We start from the raw sequence: 14,568 nt of genomic DNA on the forward strand, positions 1-14,568 counted from the left end.
TGTGTTCAGGTACGGACAAATTAAATAAACGACCCTTAGGGAATTTACTACCAGGAATCAAATCGATAGCACAATCACAATTCCTATGCGGAGGAAGGGCATCAGACTTGGACTCTTCAAATACATCCTGAAAGTCCGACAAGAACTCTGGGATGTCAGAAGGAATGGATGACGAAATAGACAAAAATGGAACATCACCATGTACTCCCTGACAACCCCAGCTGGTTACCGACATAGAGTTCCAATCCAATACTGGATTATGGGTTTGTAGCCATGGCAACCCCAACACGACCACATCATGCAAATTATGCAGTACCAAAAAGCGAATAACTTCCTGATGTGCAGGAGCCATGCACATGGTCAGCTGGGCCCAGTACTGAGGCTTATTCTTGGCCAGAGGTGTAGCATCAATTCCTCTCAACGGAATAGGACACCGCAAAGGCTCCAAGAAAAATCCACAACGTTTAGCATAATCCAAATCCATCAGATTCAGGGCAGCGCCTGAATCCACAAACGCCATGACAGAATATGATGACAAAGAGCACATTAAGGTAATGGACAAAAGGAATTTGGACTGTACAGTACCAATAACGGCAGAGCTATCGAACCGCCTAGTGCGTTTAGGACAATTAGAAATAGCATGAGTAGAATCACCACAATAGAAACACAGTCTGTTCAGACGTCTGTGTTCGTGCCGTTCTACTTTAGTCATAGTCCTGTCGCACTGCATAGGCTCAGGCTTACTCTCAGACAATACCGCCAGATGGTGCACAGATTTACGCTCGCGCAAGCGACGACCGATCTGAATGGCCAAGGACATAGACTCATTCAAACCAGCAGGCATAGGAAATCCCACCATTACATCCTTAAGAGCTTCAGAGAGACCCTTTCTGAACAAAGCCGCTAGTGCAGATTCATTCCACAGAGTGAGTACTGACCATTTTCTAAATTTCTGACAATATACTTCTACATCATCCTGACCCTGGCATAAAGCCAGCAGATTTTTCTCAGCTTGATCCACTGAATTAGGCTCATCGTAAAGCAATCCCAGCGCCTGGAAAAATGCATCAACATTACTCAATGCAGAATCTCCTGGTGCAAGAGAAAACGCCCAGTCCTGTGGGTCGCCGCGCAAAAAAGAAATAATAATCAAAACCTGTTGAATAGGATTACCAGAAGAATGAGGTTTCAAGGCCAAAAATAGCTTACAATTATTTCTGAAGCTCAGGAACTTAGTTCTGTCACCAAAAAACAAATCAGGAATCGGAATTCTTGGTTCTAGCATCGATTTCTGATCAATAGTATCTTGAATCTTTTGTACATTTACAACGAGATTATCCATTGAGGAGCACAGAGCCTGAATATCCATGTCCACAGCTGTGTCCTGAAGCACTCTAATGTCTAGGGGAAAAAAAAGACTGAAGACAGAGCTAAGAAAAAAAAATGATGTCAGGATTTCTTTTTTCCCTCTATTGGAAATCATTGAATGGCTCCTTGTACTGTTATGGCTGGCAATCAGGCAACACAGCGTGCAGTAATCAGCGCACATACAGAGATCTGGCAATAACCCAAAACAATAGGACGAGCTCTGAGACGTGGAATCTCTGTAGACTGCAGTACCTGATCTATCCTCACACAACTGGAAGCAGCAGTGGATTGCGCCTATCAACTACCTATGCAACTCGGCACTGCCTGAGGAGCTGACTAGCCTGAAGATAGAAATACAAGCCTGACTTACCTCAGAGAAATACCCCAAAGGAATAGGCAGCCCCCACATATAATGACTGTTAGCAAGATGAAAAGACAAACGTAGGAATGAAATAGATTCAGCAAAGTGAGGCCCGATATTCTAGACAGAGCGAGGATAGCAAAGAGAACTATGCAGTCTACAAAAAACCCTAAAACGAAAACCACGCAAAGGGGCAAAAAGACCCACCGTGCCGAACTAACAGCACGGCGGTGCACCCCTTTGCTTCTCAGAGCTTCCAGCAAAAGATAATAACAAGCTGGACAGAAAAAACAGAAAACAAACTAGAAGCACTTATCTAGCAGAGCAGCAGGCCCAAGGAAAGATGCAGTAGCTCAGATCCAACACTGGAACATTGACAAGGAGCAAGGAAGACAGACTCAGGTGGAGCTAAATAGCAAGGCAGCCAACGAGCTCACCAAAACACCTGAGGGAGGAAGCCCAGAGACTGCAATACCACTTGTGACCACAGAAGTGAACTCAGCCACAGAATTCACAACACTGTAATGCAGGATATAGTGTGGACTTGTATATACAGTATGGTACTATGTAGGACAGGAGCTGCAAGAAAGATACACAGACAGACACACATAGACAGACACACAGACAGAGATCATACTCACCCACCACGACACTGTGAAGATTGAACCACTTCACCTCTGGATCTTCAGTGACTGAAGATCAAGAGTGAAGTCCTGCCACAGTCTCGGGGGAGAATCCTCTTCTCGCACCGATATTGTGGCTCCACCTCCTTCCTCAAAGGTAGCTGAACAAACTCTCATCTGATCTAATCCGAGGGAGCGATCATATAGCTGAATTGGTAGTGCCTAGAAGCTTCTGTTTGGATTGGAGAAGGCTGCCGCATGCCATAAGCTAAGTATTAGGTACAGGGAGGATACTAAGGAAGTCTGGCTAGGCTAGCTAGGTCAGTGGATGCTGACGCAGGTCAGGTGCCATGACTCTGCCGCTCTGCGCCAGCTACTGAGATGTAGGACTGTAGCGAGGTCCCTACACTTTCAATAGTTTCTCTTTTGTTAAATATTTTTTATAATTAGAAATGGTTCACAGCAAAGAGACGTGTTGTTAAGGACTGGCGGAACACACCAAGTACAAGATGAAATGGAACTAGGTGCGTTCGCAGTCCGAGGTCCACCGTGCAGGTAAAAACCTTGCTGCTAGTAAGACGGACTATATGGCGGTACTATAAGTATACACGCATGGGTTAACTTCACCCTGCGTGAAGGAAGCGATCCTGTTGCATCACAGGACCGCGGTACCGCACATAGAGCGCGAGCAAGAAGTCAGCGAACTCAACCCCAACTAGGATTGAAGTCCGATTAGACACTTGCTGGCACAACACCGCAACTGGGTGTGTAAGGAAACTAAATAATAATATAAAGGCACAAGAGTGCGTGCGGTGCCGCACTGACGGACGCCACTAACCACCCAGGCTTGGGTCAGGAAAGCGCAGAGCAAGCGCACGGCGCCGTACAGGCGGACACAGCAACTGGTAGCTGTAATGTGTGCTACGTGCTGTTGGATAAGTCGGGCGCTAGATAGCAAACATACACCTTCCGCGAACAATCATTCAATAGGGAGGGTTATTTAAAGAGCGACTTTCACTCACAACACACACACATATTTACAAGACAATACTAGCGCATGGCCGTGCGGTCATGCGCAGTTTATATAGCTGCAGCACAGGAAACAGCTACAGAAGTTTTGCCCTTTCAGGACCTGCCAAAAGGACCAATGGGATGTGCTGCAGTACCTGAGCATGTGACCCTCGATCTCCAACGGGAGATCCTGCCCTGGGCATGCTCAGACAGAGAAAAGCAGGACTTAGATCCAGAACCATCCACTCGCCGCTGCCCAGCACTGGCTTCAATGGCAGAAGCAGGAAAAGCAGCAGTAACTCTTCGCACGGAGTCAGACTGAGCGAGACGCTGGGATCGACGTCCCTGCTGAGCAGACTCCACTGTGGCTGGAGAAGAATGGGAGACCGCAGCGGAGACGGATCGAGATTCCCCCTGTGCAGCAGAGGAAACTCGACTCCTAACATTACCCCCCCTCTTAGGGCCCCCCCCTCCATGGGCCTCGCTACGTTCGAAGGCAGCAATGAGCTGCGGGGCCGAATGTGCTCAACAGGCTCCCAGGACCTGTCCTCGGGGCAATAACCCTTCCAGTCTACCCAAAAAAATTTTTTGCCACGTACCACCTTGAACCCCAAAATAGCGTTCACCTCATAATCGTCCGTAGACGAACCCGATGTCCCAGCAGATGACTCGGAAAACCGGGACATATACACGGGTTTCAAGAGGGACACATGAAAGGTGTCGGTGATACCCAGGCATGACGGAAGGGCCAAACGATAGACCACAGGATTAACCTGCTCGAGGACCTTGAATTGGCCCAAGTAGCGAGGAGCAAATTTAGTGGACTCAACTCACAGCCTGATGTTACGGGCGGAAAGCCACACCAAGTCGCCAGGAGCAAAGGTCGGAGCGGGGCGCCCATGAGCATCGGCAGAGGACCTCATTCTCTCCTTAGAGGCCCGAATGGCATCCTGAGTGCGGTCCCAAATATCCCGTGCCTCCACAGCCCAGTCTGCCACCCTGGAGTCGGCGGAAGACACGGGCATAGGCACAGGTACCCGTGGATGCTGACCATAGTTGAGGAGGAATGGGGTTTGTCCAGTGGAGTCGGCTACGGCGTTGTTCAGTGCAAACTCTGCCCATGATAGCAAGGATGCCCAGTCATCCTGCCTGGCTGAAACAAAATGTCGCAGGTATGTGACCAAGGTCTGGTTGGCCCTCTCTACCAACCCATTCGTCTCGGGATGATAAGCGGAAAAGAGATTCAGCTCAATACTGAGAAGACGACAAAGCTCTCTCCAGAACCGAGACGCAAGCTGGGGACCCCGGTCACTGACAATTTTGTCAGGCATACCATGTAGGCGGAAGATGTGTTTAATGAACAACGCTGCCAAGGCCCGTGCAGAAGGTAACCGTGGTAGCGGCACCAAATGCACCATTTTTGAGAAATGATCGGTGATGACCCAAATGATGGTACAGCCGCGAGACTTGGGTAAACCCACAACAAAGTCCATCCCGACCATCTCCCAGGGCCTATCTGCCACCGGCAAGGGATAGAGCAACCCAGCTGGCCTTTGACGCGGAGATTTATTTTTGGCGCAGGAGACACACGCCAGAATATAATCCCTGACATCCCGGACATTATGCGGCCACCAGTACGTCCTCGCCAGTAGCTCAGATGTCCTCTTTGTCCCAAAGTGTCCACCCACCCTGGACGAATGAGCCCAAGAGAGAACCTCCGGTCGCAAATTAATGGGCACAAAAGTCTTGCCCGGAGGCACAGACTCTAGCGAAACCGGCGCTACGGTTCTCAGGCTCTCGGAAGGGACAATAAGCCGAGGCTCCTCTTCCTCCTCCTCAGTTGACATAAGGGAGCGAGAGAGAGCGTCAGCACGGATATTCTTCTCCCCGGCGAGATAATGAAGGGAAAAGTGGAACCGGGAGAAGAACAGGGACCATCTGGCCTGGCGAGAATGTAGCCGCTGGGCTGTTTGCAAATAGACCAAATTTTTGTGGTCCGTGTAAACTTGGAAGGGAAACCGCGCACCTTCCAGAAGGTGTCTCCACTCCGAAAAGGTCAACTTCATTGCTAGCAACTCCCTGTCCCCGATGGAGTAGTTTCTCTCCGCTGGCGTGAAGGTCTTAGAGAAGAAGAAGCATGGATGCTTCCGACCTTGAGCATCCTTTTGATAGAGGACTGATCCAGCACCAACGGACGAGGCATCCACCTCCATTAGGAATGGCTTATCCACATCGGGACGATGTAAGATGGGAGCGCTAGCAAAGTTGGACTTAATACAAGTGAAGACCTTGGAGACCTCTTCCGACCACAATTTGGGATTCGCTCCCTTCTTGGTGAGGGCTACCAAGGGAGCTACCAGAGTTGAGAAGTGGGGAATGAACCGGCGGTAATAGTTTATGAACCCCATAAAGCGCTGCACCGCTTTAAGAGAATGGGGCTCTTGCCAGTCCATCACAGCCTGTAGTTTGGCAGGATCCATAGCCAATCCCTGGGCGGAGATGATATAGCCCAGGAAAGGTAAGGACTCCTGCTCAAACACACACTTCTCCAACTTCACATAAAGAGAGTTTGCCCGTAGGAGGTCGAAGACTCTGCCAACATCTCTCCGGTGGGAGTCAATATCTGGAGAAAAGATGAGAATATCATCCAGATAGACTACAACCGAGGTGGAAAGCATATCCCGGAAGATGTCGTTGACAAAGTCTTGGAAAACGGCAGGTGCATTGCAGAGCCCGAAGGGCATCACCAGATACTCATAGTGCCCATCTCTGGTGTTAAATGCCGTTTTCCATTCGCCCCCCTCATGGATGCGAATCAGGTTATAAGCACCCCGCAGATCTAGTTTAGTAAACACTCTAGCTCCCCGAAGCCTATCGAAAAGCTCAGATATCAAAGGCAAAGGATACTTGTTCTTAACTGTGATAGCATTAAGACCCCTGTAGTCTACGCATGGACGTAGTTCTCCATTCTTCTGCTGCACGAAAAAGAACCCTGCCCCAGCAGGTGACACTGACTTCCTGATGAACCCTCTTGCCAGATTCTCTTGAATGTACTGAGACATTGCCTCCGTTTCCGGGAGAGATAATTGATAGACTCGACCCCGGGGAGGCTCAGCACCAGGCAAGAGATCAATAGGACAGTCATAGGGGCGATGGGGCGGAAGGGTAACCGCTGCCTTTTTGGAGAACACGTCTGCATAAGACCAATATTGCTTGGGGAGAGAGGAAAGATCTGCGGGTACCTCTGTAGTAGCAACCTGAACGCACTCTCGATGACACCTGTTCCCACAAGATTCACCCCATCCCAGAATTCTGCCTGAGGACCACTCGATGTGAGGAGAGTGGTACCGTAACCAAGGTATCCCCAAGAGAACCTCATCAATTCCCTCAGGAATGACGAGTAGAGATATAATCTCCTGATGAGATGGTGACATGGACAGAGTAAAAGGGATAGTTTGATGTGTAATCTGTGCGGGCAGTGTCGACCCATTCACCACTTCTACCGTTACTGGTTGAGATAGCATGACAAGAGGAATTGCGTGACGTTGGGTGAAGGCTGAAGACATAAAATTGCCCTCCGCCCCAGAATCCACGCAGAGTTCTACCGAGTGAGAGGATGAGCCCAATGTTATTGTCCCCTTAAAGGACAATTTGGAGGCAAACGTCGCCGTGTCTAGTGCACCTCCACTAACTACCACTAGACGCTGACGTTTCCTCGACCGCTGGAGACATCTGGAGGCAAGATGTCCTGTCTGTTGGCAAAGATGACAAATCTGGAGTGCACGAGCGGTCCGGGACTTAGATCCTGCTCGTGACTCTACCACAGGCTCATGGGGCTCAGAAGCCTGGTCTGGAGATTCCAAAGGTTTGACGAAGGTGGGAGCCAGCCGAAACCTCTGCCTACACTGGGCTCGCTCTAACCTCCGCTCGTGAAAACGGAGATCAATACGAGTAGATAGAGTTATTAATTCCTCCAGTGTGGCGGGAATCTCCCTAGTGGCCAGGGCGTCCTTAACGTGGTCAGCCAGCCCCCTCCAAAATATTGGAATGAGGGCTTTATCCGACCACTCCAGCTCAGATGCTAAGGTGCGGAAGTGGACGGCAAAATGACTGACCAAGGACGAGCCCTGAGTCAATGCCAACAATTGGAGCGCCGTATCATGGGTGACACGAGGTCCTAAAAAGACCTGTTTCAGAGTGCTCAGAAACAACGGAGCACTCTGCACCACATGATCGCTACGCTCCCATAGCGGCGTAGCCCACTGCAACGCCCTGTCCGATAGAAGAGACACTATAAATCCCACCTTAGCCCGCTCTGTAGGGAAACGAGAGGCCAGAAGCTCGAGATGGATAGAGCACTGACTCACGAAACCCCTACAAGACTTACTGTCACCAGAGAATTTCTCTGGAAGCGGGAGGCGAGTTAGAGTCGGGACAGGAGCGGCAGTGGACAAGGTGGCTGCAGCAACACTAGCAGCCTGAACAGCGACAGCAGTGACATCCACAGCTGAGGTTGAACGCTCAAGAGCCGCCAACCTTCCCTCCAGCTGCTGGATGTACCTCTGTGAACGCTGATCGTCCATCATTTACTAGCCAGACCATGGCGCTAGTATTATGTTAAGGACTGGCGGAACACACCAAGTACAAGATGAAATGGAACTAGGTGCGTTCGCAGTCCGAGGTCCACCATGCAGGTAAAAACCCTGCTGCTAGTAAGACGGACTATATGGCGGTACTATAAGTATACACGCACGGGTTAACTTCACCCTGCGTGAAGGAAGCGATCCTGTTGCGTCATAGGACCGCGGTACCGCACATAGAGCGCGAGCAAAAAGTCAGCGAACTCAACCCCAACTAGGATTGAAGTCCGATTAGACACTTGCTGGCACAACACCGCAACTGGGTGTGTAAGGAAACTAAATAATAATATAAATGCACAAGAGTGCGTGCGGTGCCGCACTGACGGACGCCACTAACCACCCAGGCTTGGGTCAGGAAAGCGCAGAGCAAGCGCACGGCGCCGTACAGGCGGACACAGCAACTGGTAGCTGTAATGTGTGCTACGTGCTGTTGGATAAGTCGGGCGCTAGATAGCAAACATACACCTTCCGCGAACAATCATTCAATAGGGAGGGTTATTTAAAGAGCGACTTTCACTCACAACACACACACATATTTACAAGACAATACTAGCGCATGGCCGTGCGGTCATGCGCAGTTTATATAGCTGCAGCACAGGAAACAGCTACAGAAGTTTTGCCCTTTCAGGACCTGCCCAAAGGACCAATGGGATGTGCTGCAGTACCTGAGCATGTGACCCTCGATCTCCAACGGGAGATCCTGCCCTGGGCATGCTCAGACAGAGAAAAGCAGGACTTAGATCCAGAAACGTCCACTCGCCGCTGCCCAGCACTGGCTTCAATGGCAGAAGCAGGAAAAGCAGCAGTAACTCTTCGCACGGAGTCAGACTGAGCGAGACGCTGGGATCGACGTCCCTGCTGAGCAGACTCCACTGCGGCTGGTGAAGAATGGGAGACCGCAGCGGAGACAGATCGAGATTCCCCCTGTGCAGCAGAGGAAACTCGACTCCTAACACGTGTATTTTACATCTTTTGAGATATTTATCCCTATATTGGTGGGAGGGCCCCGCTTGGTGGGAGGCCCAGGGCCCGAGCCCCCTGGGCCCACCCCTTAATCCAGGCCTGAGAAGATGTAAGCCCGTGTCTGAGCAAATGAAACAATGACAAATCCCCCCAGCCCGGATGACATTCATCCACGGATACTGAGGTAATTGAGTTCAGTAATTGACACACTGATGTATCTCATATTCTTGTACTCTCCTTCAATAGGGGTGGTGCCACAGGATTGGATGATGTCTCATATGGTGCCAATGTAATAAGGGTGAAAAGGCAGATCCAGGCAACTACCTTACAGTAAGTCTGATATTAGTGGTGTGCAAAGTTTTTGAGGGCTTCATAAGAGAGAGATGGCCTGTGCAGATATATTTCAGAGAATAATATAATAACTGACAAACAGCATGGATTCAAGAAGAATAAGTCATGTCAAACCAACATGTTGGGGGTTTTAAGAGGAGGTAACTGCAAATCTGGATGTTGGCAATGCAACTGATGCAATTTATCTAAATTCTGAAAAGATATTTGATACTGTACCACATAACAGCCTTATATTGAAGCTACAGAAGCAAGGATTGGGGGAAACTATAGTCGAACTGCTCGCCAATTTCAAATTCGAGCTGTTTTGGGCGGTGTTCGAGTTGTTCGACGAACTCGAACAATTTGCTTAAAATTCAGCTGTTCGAGTTTCTGTTCGATAACTGTTCGTTCACCAAAAGCCTAACTTGATTTGCACATTAAAACTGTTTATCATTGTTAATAGACTGTTTCAGTGTATAGTGGGCAGGGGGGGTGGCGGGGGATAGATCTGTGCTGAAATAATGCCGCTCTCCAATTTTTTTTCTCCTGCATTTACAGTGGGGCGGTGCAGTCTCTCAGCCTATCAGCAGTGCACACACTCACAGCAATGTGCATGTGATGCACACAAGCAAGGGCATGTGTCATTGGCTGTGTATGTCACATGTCCTTGCCCTATAAGAACCAGCCATTTGCCCCGTCGCCACCATTTCCTCACTGCTGCAGCTTAGTGTTAGACGGCACCACTGCTGCTGTGGGCGCTATACAGTCTAATAGTATTTTTTTGGAGCGAATTTTCAGAGAGATAGGTTTAAAGAGTCTGGACGAGTCGGGAATAGTTGTAATAGCTAGTTGTAATCTAATAGGTCTGTGCCAGTGCTGTGCAAGTGTTTGTCACAGCATTTGGTGTAATCTAGCTCAGCCAATCCTTTTGGGCTAGTAGCACTGTCTGATAGTCATCTGTGTAGCCCGCCTGTGAAGCTAGCTACACCGTCTGTGTATCTAAATAATTACTGCATCTAATCCAGTTAATATTTTTGGGCCTAGGAGCAGTGTCTGCACGTCCGCAGAGTAGTCCGCCTGTGAAACTAACTATACCGCCTGTGTATCTAAATTTTTACTGCATCAAATCCCGTTAATAGTTTTGGGCCTAGGAGCAGTGTCTACATGTCAGCAGAATAGCCCGCCTGTGAAATTAACTACACCACCTGTGTATCTCAATTTTTACTGCATCTAATCCAGTTAATAGTTTTGGGCCTAGGTGCAGTGTCTGCACGTCAGCAGAGTAGCCCGCCTGTGAAACTAACTATACCGCCTGTGTATCTAAATTTTTACTGCATCTAATCCACTTAATAGTTTTGGGCCTAGGAACAGTGTCTGCACGCCAGCAGAGTAGCCCGCTTGTGAAACTAACTTTACCGCCTGTGTATCTAAATTATTACTGCATCTAATCCAGTTAATATTTTTGGGCCTAGGAGCAGTGTCTGCACGTCAGCAGAGTAGCCCGCCTGTGAAACTAACTATACCGCATGTGTATCTAAATTATTACTGCATCTAATCCAGTTAATAGTTTTGGGCCTAGGAGCAGTGTCTGCACGTCAGCAGAGTAGTCCGCCTGTGAAACTAACTATACCGCCTGTGTATCTAAATTTTTACTGCATATAATCCAGTTAATAGTTTTGGGCCTAGGTGCAGTGTCTGCACGTCAGCAGAGTAGCCCGCCTGTGAAACTAACTATACCGCCTGTGTATCTAAATTTTTACTGCATCTAATCCACTTAATAGTTTTGGGCCTAGGAACAGTGTCTGCACGCCAGCAGAGTAGCCCGCCTGTGAAACTAACAATACCGCCTGTGTATCTAAATTATTACTGCATCTAATCCAGTTAATATTTTTGGGCCTAGGAGCAGTGTCTGCATGTCAGCAGAGTAGCCCGCCTGTGAAACTAACTATACCGCCTGTGTATCTAAATTTTTACTGCATCAATCCAGTTAATAGTTTTGGGCCTAGGAGCAGTGTCTACATGTCAGCAGAATAGCCCGCCTGTGAAATTAACTACACCACCTGTGTATCTGAATTTTTACTGCATCTAATCCAGTTAATATTTTTGGGCCTAGGAGCAGTGTCTGCACGTCAGCAGAGTAGCTCGCCTGTGAAACTAACTATACTGCCTGTGTATTTCAATTTTTATTGCGTCTAATTCAGTTAATAGTTTTGGGCCTAGGAGCTGTGTCTGCACGTTAGCAGAGTAGCCCTCCTGTGAAACTAACTATACCGCCTGTGTATCTAAATTTTTACTGCATCAATCCAGTTAATAGTTTTGGGCCTAGGAGCAGTGTCTACATGTCAGCAGAATAGCCCGCCTGTGAAATTAACTACACCACCTGTGTATCTGAATTTTTACTGCATCTAATCCAGTTAATATTTTTGGGCCTAGGAGCAGTGTCTGCACGTCAGCAGAGTAGCTCGCCTGTGAAACTAACTATACTGCCTGTGTATTTCAATTTTTATTGCGTCTAATTCAGTTAATAGTTTTGGGCCTAGGAGCTGTGTCTGCACGTTAGCAGAGTAGCCCTCCTGTGAAATTAACTACACCACCTGTGTATCTCAATTTTTACTGCATCTAATCCAGTTAATATTTTTGGGCCTAGGAGCAGTGTCTGCACGTCAGCAGAGTAGCTCGCCTGTGAAACTAACTATACTGCCTGTGTATTTCAATTTTTACTGCGTCTAATTCAGTTAATAGTTTTGGGCCTAGGAGCTGTGTCTGCACGTCAGCAGAGTAGCCCTCCTGTGAAACTAACTATACCGCCTGTGTATCTAAATTTTTACTGCATCTAATCCAGTTAATATTTTTGGGCCTAGGAGCAGTGTCTGCACGTCAGCAGAGTAGCCCGCCTGTGAAATTAACTATACCGCCTGTGTATCTAAATTTTTACTGCATCTAATCCAGTTAATAGTTTTGGGCCTAGGAGCAGTGTATGCACGTCAGCAGAGTAGCCCACCTGTGAAACTAACTATACCGCCTGTGTATCTAAATTTTTACTGCATCTAATCCAGTTAATAGTTTTGGGCCTAGTACCACAGTTTGGCCACTCAGTTGTGCTCGGTTTTCATCCATCGGTTGTTGTGCCAACAACTACAAATACAGAGTTGACAATTAGTTAAGCATCAAAATGAGTGGCAAAAGGCCTGCTTCTGGTGGAAAGGGGAATAGGCATGTTGGAAAGGGAAAAAAAGGTTGTGTCCGTGGGGTAGCTGGTAAAGCAACAGTAACATCTGCAGAAAAAAGACCATCTTCCAGCCAAAGTACTAGTGTCTACTTCTTTTCGTGGACAATCTGATATGATCCCTTTCTTACGACCATTGCTACAAGCATTGCCAAAAATTCCAGATGAGGCACAAAAACAGCAGGTGCTTGAATGGATATCAAGTGCACATTCAAGTGGGCTCTCCTCCATGCCAACTTTAACATCACAACTACTCCAATTCTCAGAGTTGTCACCCCAATCGCACTTGCTTCCTCACAGCTCCCAAGTCTCCAGCCGCCCATCTGAGCATGGGGTAGCACACTTGGTTGAGCCTGTAGAGCTTTTTACGCATACTATAGCCTGGAAATCAGAGGTCTGCTCCAGAGCTTCTGTGAATCCAGACGAGGAAATGATCTGCACTGATGCCCAGAATCTTTGTGAGTCAGATCCAGGCCCAGATGAAGAAGGTTCTGAGCATAATGTAATCCATCAATCCCAAACTGTAACTCCTGTTGGTGGAGACAATGAGGAAGATGATGATGAGACTGAGATACCTGATTGGAACAAAAACTTGACTTTTCGGTCAGGGCAGAAAAAGGTTGGCTCTGAGGATGACGGGTGTGAGAACACACAGGATGATGATGTCGAGGTTGTAGACCCCACTTACTGTCAACCCCTAGTCTGCCAGTCCATGAGGTCAGCAGAGGAGGTGGAGGAGGATGCTTGTGACGATTAAGACAATGAGGTAACGTTGCGCCTTCTTGGACAGAGACGGAGTATTGGAAGCACGTCAACAACTGCATCCTCAATCCCAACTGTGCCTCAGACCAGAAGTCGTGGTGGGTCTTCAGGTCGCACGGGCTCTAAGCCTTGCATAGCCTGGGCATTTTTTGACATTGCAAAGGATGACCCAACTCATGTTGTCTGTAAAATTTGTCAACAAAATCTCAGTAGAGGACAAAATATGACTAGCTTGAGTACTTCATGCATGAACCGTCACATGGATATGAGGCATAGGTTGCAGTGGGAAGCTCACTGTGCTACAATGCGGCCTAGTGGGCCGGTCAACCACCGTCTGCCCCATCAAGTGCATCCGCGTCCTCTTCATCCTCTGTGACTGTGGGGACAGCAGTCGCTCATTGTTTGGACGCAGACCTTACACCATTTTACCCGCAACAGCCAGTGTGATTGGCAGGTCGTCAGGACATTTGCAAGTGGAAACACCTGCTGTTGTTGAGCACTCTCCGACATAAACACCACATTTTGATCAAGGCAACATAACATCTCTGCCTGCACCGTCCTTACAGACCAGCAGTTTGCCGGGGACACCTTACTCAACTCCGTCTAAGCACGGCAGCCAGCCCTCAGTCCCTCAGATGAGGACAAGTAAAAGACCATTCCCTCCTAGCCATGACAAAGCTAAGAGGTTGAATTTCTCCATCTGCAAGCTGTTGGCTACAGAAATGCTGCCTTTCCGTCTGGTGGACACAGAGGATTTTCGAGACCTTATGTCCGTAGCAGTGCCCCAGTACCAGATGCCCAGTCGCCACTACTTCTCAAAGAAAGCTGTGCCTGCGCTACACCAGCATGTTGCACACAACATCACCGCTTCCTTGAGAAACTCTGTGTGTGACAGGGTGCATTTCACCACAGACACTTGGATGAGTAGATATGGACAGGGGAGGTACATGTCGGTGACTGGGCACGGGGTAACTACGGCGACATCAGGAGAATGGGCTGCTGTCCATGTCTTGCCATCGCCACAAGTTGCTCGTCGATCTTCTGTATCTAGAAGTTCCTCCACTCCTTCTGCCTGCTCAACCTCCTCTTGGTCCTCCACCTGCATCCAAAGCCTGTCTGGTAATGCCACCCGTGTTGTAACTGCGCAGAAGGAATCCTGCACACCTCCTCACTATGATGTCACCAGGGCTCAACGGCATCAGGCAGTGTTTACATTGAAATGTCTGGGAAATGTGAGTCACACAGCTGAGGAGTTGTGGTCAGCTCTGGAGACTGAGTTCCATC

The sequence above is a fragment of the Ranitomeya imitator genome, chromosome 6 (genome assembly GCF_032444005.1).
Source record: "Ranitomeya imitator isolate aRanImi1 chromosome 6, aRanImi1.pri, whole genome shotgun sequence".
NCBI lineage: Eukaryota > Metazoa > Chordata > Amphibia > Anura > Dendrobatidae > Ranitomeya > Ranitomeya imitator.